The sequence below is a fragment of the Triticum aestivum genome, chromosome 1D, assembly GCF_018294505.1.
Source record: "Triticum aestivum cultivar Chinese Spring chromosome 1D, IWGSC CS RefSeq v2.1, whole genome shotgun sequence".
NCBI classification, from domain to species: domain Eukaryota; kingdom Viridiplantae; phylum Streptophyta; class Magnoliopsida; order Poales; family Poaceae; genus Triticum; species Triticum aestivum.
Window position 1 is genome coordinate 149,073,458 of NC_057796.1, and position 6,355 is coordinate 149,079,812.

Below are 6,355 nucleotides of genomic sequence, written 5' to 3' on the forward strand. Positions count from 1 at the left end.
AGCACCGCATCCTGATGGGTACGGTGGCCGAGAAGATTCAGTTTGCCAAGAGTGGGTTGAACGAAGCCTTCTCTAGCCTGCTAGAAGGCTTCGTGGTACGCAATGTAATGTTTTTGATCATTTTTATGAGAAATATGCCTGTATATAGATAGTAGCCCCTGAGACTCCGTTCGGTTCTTTGAAAGAAAAGCGAGTAGAGGATCAATAATCAGTTGTCAGGTGGTAACATGCTATTTTATTTGGATTAAAACATGCCTCCCTGTTAGCGGTGACTGCCCAAACAGCGGAAGTTTCTGAACTAAAAAGGAAACTGGAGCGAGCCGATGAGGACCTAGTCCTTGTTAACACGCGGCTCGACCAGGCGCAAGGTATAAGATACATCTCACTTTACGCCTGTTTATGTCCGTGTTCTATGGAATTTCAAGGGCTGCAATGTGCGTGTTTGTACAGATGGTGCCACCGCGGTTGAGACCCTCAGGGGTGAGCTTGCCCAAGCCAAGGAGCAAGCGAGGGTAAGCAAGGCGGCCGCTGATAAAGCGGCTGCGGACTTCACGGTGGAACAGGCCGCTCGGCGCCGTTTTGAGGAACGGGTGACCGAGGTGGAGCAGAAGCTCAAGGACACCACCCGCAAGTGCGAGTCCTTAGAAGAGGAAAATAAGGTGAAGGGGACCGAACTCGCCAATGCCCTTCAAGACGCCAAGGAGGCGCGATCTGAATCCCGCGCAGTGCGCGAGGAAATCCGTCAAGCCGGACAGATAGCGGCTGGTTAGGCCTTTCTTTTACAGTCTAAATTTGGGGATCAGAGGTATGTCTTGCTTAATCGACTGTGGAGTTCTCCAGATGCATATGCGGATCTGCCGAAGAGTGCTGCAGACGCCGCCCAATTCTTCTGGGCCCAGGAGGGGTACGCAACGAAGAAGCTCTTCTAGTCGCAGTTTGCGGGGCAGGAGCATGCCGCATTGCTAAATGACCAGATGGCACAACGGGCGGAGCCGCATAAGATGTCCAGCACGACCATGGAGGACTGCTGACCCACAAGTATATGGGATCTATCTTAGTCCTTTCGATAAGTAAGAGTGTCAAACCCAACGAGGAGCAGAAGGAAATGACAAGCGGTTTTCAGTAAGGTATTCTCTGCAAGCACTGAAATTATCGGTAACAGATAGTTTTGTGATAAGGTAATTTGTAACGGGTAATAAGTAACAAAAGTAAACAATGTGCAGCAAGGTGGCCCAATTCTTTTTGTAGCAAAGGACAAGCCTGGACAAACTCTTATATGAAGGAAAGCGCTCCCGAGGACACATGGGAATTATCGTCAAGCTAGTTTTCATCACGCTCATATGATTCGCGTTCGTTACTTTGATAATTTGATATGTGGGTGGACCGGTGCTTGGGTGCTGCCCTTCCTTGGACAGGCATCCCACTTATGATTAACCCCTATTGCAAGCATCTGCAACTACAAAAGAAGTATTAAGGTAAACCTAACCATAGCATGAAACATGTGGATCCAAATCAGCCCCTTACGAAGCAACACATAAACTAGGGTTTAAGCTTCTGTCACTCTAGCAACCCATCATCTACTTATTACCTCCCAATGCCTTCCTCTAGGCCCAAACAATGGTGAAGTGTCATGTAGTCGATGTTCACATAACACCACTAGAGGAAAGAGAACATACATCTCATCAAAATATCGAACGAATACCAAATTCACATGACTACTTATAGCAAGACTTCTCCCATGTCCTCAGGAACAAACGTAACTACTCACAAATCATATTCATGTTCATAATCAGAGGGGTATTAATATTCATAAAGGATCTGAACACATGATCTTCCAGCAAATAAACCAACTAGCATCAACTACAAGGAGTAATCAACACTACTAGCAACCCACAGGTACCAATCTGAGGTTTTGAGACAAAATTGGATACAAGAGATGAACTAGGGTTTGAGACGAGATGGTGCTGGTGAAGATATTGATGGAGATTGACCCTCTCCCGCAGAGAGGATCGATGGTGATGATTTCCCCCTCCCGGAGGGATGTTTCCCCGGCAGAACAGCTCCATCGGAGCCCTAGATTGGTTCCGCCAAGGTTCCGCCTTGTGGCGGCGGTGCTTCGTCCCGAAAGCTTCCTCCTTATTTTTTCCAGGACGAAAGACTTCATATAGCAGAAGATGGGCACCGGAGGCCTGCCAGGGGGCCCACAAGGCAGGGGGCGCGCCCAGGGGGGTAGGGCGCGCCCCCACCCTCGTGGATGGTGGGTGGCCCCCCTCTGGTACTTTCTTTGCCCAATATTTTTTATATATTCCAAAATAGACTTTCGTGGAGTTTCAGGACTTTTGGAGTTGTGCAGAATAGGTCTCTAGTATTTGCTCCTTTTCCAGTCCAGAATTCCAGCTGCCGGCATTCTCCCTCTTCATGTAAACCTTGTAAAATAAGAGAGAATGGGCTTAAGTATTGTGACATAATGTGTAATAATAGCCCATAATGTAATAATTATCGATATACAAGCATGATGCAAAATTGACGTATCAACTCCCCCAAGCTTAGACTTCGCTTGTCCTCAAGCGGAAACCGATAACGAAAAATATGTCCACATGTTTAGAGATAGAGGTGTCGATAAAATAAAATATGGACATGAGGGCATCATGATCATTCTTATAACAGAAACATATATATATATATATTGTAATATGATTTCTTATGCTAAAGTAACAATCTATTCACAATGTCAAGTATGAATCAGAAACTTCATTGAGAACCAACAAATTATAATCTCAGTCATTGAAGCAATCGCAATTTATCATAACATCGGAAAGAGTCCATATAAGAGCTTTTTAGCAAGTCCACATACTCAACCATCATTTAGTCTTTCACAATTGCTAACACTCACGCAATACTTATGGGTATGAAGTTTTAATCGGACACAGAGAAAGATAGGGGCTTATAGTGTTGCCTCCCAACCTTTTACCTCAAGGGTAATGTCAACAATAATAGTTCATGATAACTTACATCCAATTAGATATATATATCAGGATCTTTCCAACACAATGTGCTTTCCAAAGGATAAAATGTAAGAAGGAAAGGTGAAGATCACCATGACTCTTGTATAAGGTATAAGACAAGAATAAAAGATAGGCCCTTCGCAGAGGGAAGCAGAGGTTGTCATGTGCTTTTATGGTTGGATGCACGAAATCTTAATGCAAAAGAACGTCACTTTATATTGCCACTTGTGATATGGACCTTTATTATGCAGTCCGTCGCTTTTATTGCATCCACATCACAAGATCGTATAAAGCTTATTTTCTCCACACTAATAAATCATACATATTTAGAGAGCAATTTTTATTGCATGCAACAATGACAACTTACTTGAAGGATCTTACTCAATCCGTAGGTAGATATGGTGGACTCTCATGGCAAAACCGGGTTTAAGGATATTTGGAAGCACAAGTAGTATCTCTACTTGGTGCAAAGAATTTGGCTAGCATGAGGGGGAAAGGCAAGCTCAACATGTTGGATGATCCATGACAATATACTTTATTTCGGATATAAGAAAACATAACCCATTACGGTGTCTTCCTTGTCCAACATCAACTTTTTAGCATGTCATATTTTAATGAGTGCTCACAATCATCAAAGATGTCCAAGATAGTATATTTATATGTGAAAACCTCTCTTTCTTTATTACTTCCTATTAATTGCAACGATGACCAAAACTATGTTTGTCAACTCTCAACAACTTTCATTCATCATACTCTTTTATATGTGAAGTCATTACTCTTCATAAGATCATTATGATCTCTTTAATTCTTTTTATTTTTTATTTTATCTTTTATTTTTATTCCCTCAAGATCATAGCAAGATAATCGATCCCTTGACTCAAAAACTAATCTTTATTATATATAGCTCGCGGACTCGATTACATAGATGGATCATAAAGCAAAACTCAAAACTAGATCATACTAAAACTTTATACTACTAGATCAAGATATTACCAAAAGGATCGAACTAAGAAAAATGGTAAAGATAGGAGTGTGATGGTGATACGATACCGGGGCACCTCCCCCAAGCTTGGCAGTTGCCAAGGGGAGTGCCCATACCCGATACTCAGTTCTCCTTTGCTGGTGAAGGAGATGGTGGTGATGATGGAGTGTCGCACATCGAGTGTAGGAGATCCTCCAATTTGCGGATAATGCCCTTGAGCGCGGCGATATGCTCCTTCAACAAAATATTTTCACGTGTGAGATACTTGTTTTGTATGCGAGCTAACTCAATCATCTTGAAAGCTTCAATCTCAGTTGGGGTAAGAAGATTGTGATGAGGTTAAAGGATGTCTTCTTCTGCTGCTGCCGGAGCTTGATCCTCCATGGCCTTCTTGATCCTATCATCCTTGTTGATCTCCCCGGGTTCTTCTCTCTTCAGCTCTATCTTCATTAGCCAAGCATCATTGCCCTCATTGTTGGAGGAGGGGGACGACATGATGCCTGGCCTTGACAACTCTAGTAGAAAATAGCTCGAGACAAAAACAGAGGATATTTGCGTGGTACGGGGGTCAAAACCTTAGGGAGGTTATATAATGAACTTTTACCGACCAAAAGAAGTATCATGCAAGAAAACGGAGTCCGGAGAGCACACGAGGTGCCCACGAGGCAGGGGGCGCGCCCAGGGGGTAGGGCGCACCCTCCACCCTCGTGCACGCCTCGTGTCCTTCCCGGACTACTTCTTATTTTCCTATTTCCTTAAATATTCCAAAACGGAGAAAAAATGCTATTAGAACTATTTTGGAGTCGGTTTACTTACGGTACCACATACCTATTCCTTTTCGGAGTCTGAAACGTTCTGGAAAGTGTCCCTTATGTACTCCTCCGGGGTTACGGTATCAATAACATTAGTTTCAACATTTATGGGATTACCTGAGATATAATGTTTGATTCTTTGGCCGTTCACCACCTTCGGGTCTGTGCCTTCGAAGTTGTTGATTTTTATGGCACCGGAACGATAGACCTCCTTGATAACGTAAGGACCTTCCCATTTAGAGAGGAGTTTTCCTGCAAAAAATCTTAAACGAGAGTTGTATAGCAAAACATAATCACCTACATTAAACTCACCCTTTTGTATCCTTTTGTCATGCCATATTTTAAATTTTCCATTAAACAGTTTGGCATTCTCATAGGCCTGAGTTCTCCATTCATCAAGTGTGCTAATGTCAAATAACCTCTTCTCACCGGCAAGTTTGAAATCATAATTGAGCTCTTTAATGGCCCAATATGCCTTATGTTCTAATTTGAGAGGTAAGTGACACGCTTTTCCATAAACCATTTTATACGGAGACATACCCATAGGATTTTTATATGCAGTTCTATAGGCCCATAATGCATCCTCAAGTTTCTTAGACCAATTCTTTCTAGATCTATTAACAGTCTTTTGCAATATTAATTTAATCACTCTATTACTCAATTCTACTTGACCACTAGATTGTGGATGGTAAGGAGATGCAATTCTATGATTAACATCATACTTAGCAAGCATTTTACGAAAAGCACCATGAATAAAATGTGAACCACCATTAGTCATTAAGTATCTAGGGACTCCAAACCTCGTAAAAATAACTTCTTTAAGCATCTTAATAGAGGTGTTATGATCAGCACTACTAGTTGTAATAGCTTCTACCCACTTAGTAACATAATCAACATCAACTAAAATATGTGTATACCCATTAGAGGAAGGAAACGGTCCCATATAATCAAAGCCCCAAACATCAAATGGTTCAATAACAAGTGAATAGTTCATAGGCATTTCTTGACGTCTACTAATATTACCAATTCTTTGACATTCATCACAAGACAAGACAAACTTATGGGCATATTTGAAGAGAGTAGGCCAATAAAAGCCGGATTGCAATACCTTATGTGCAGTTCTATCTCCAGCGTGGTGTCCTCCGTAAGCCTTGGAGTGACACTTGCGTAGGATCTGTTCCTGTTCGTGCTCAGGTACACAACGTCTAATAACACCATCTACTCCTTCTTTATAAAGATGTGGGTCATCCCAGAAGTAATGTCTTAAATCATAGAAAAACCTTTTCTTTTGCTGGTATGTGAAACTAGGTGGTATAAATTTAGCAACAATGTAATTAGCATAATCAACATACCATGGAGTAGTACGAGAAGCATTTATGACAGCTAATGGTTCATCAGGAAAGCTATCATCAATAGGTAGTGGGTCATCAAGAACATTCTCTAACCTAGACAAGTTGTCTGCAGCGGGGTTCTCAGCTCCCTTTCTATCAATAATATGCAAATCAAATTCTTGTAGTAGGAGAACACATCTAATAAGTCTAGGTTTAGCATCTTTC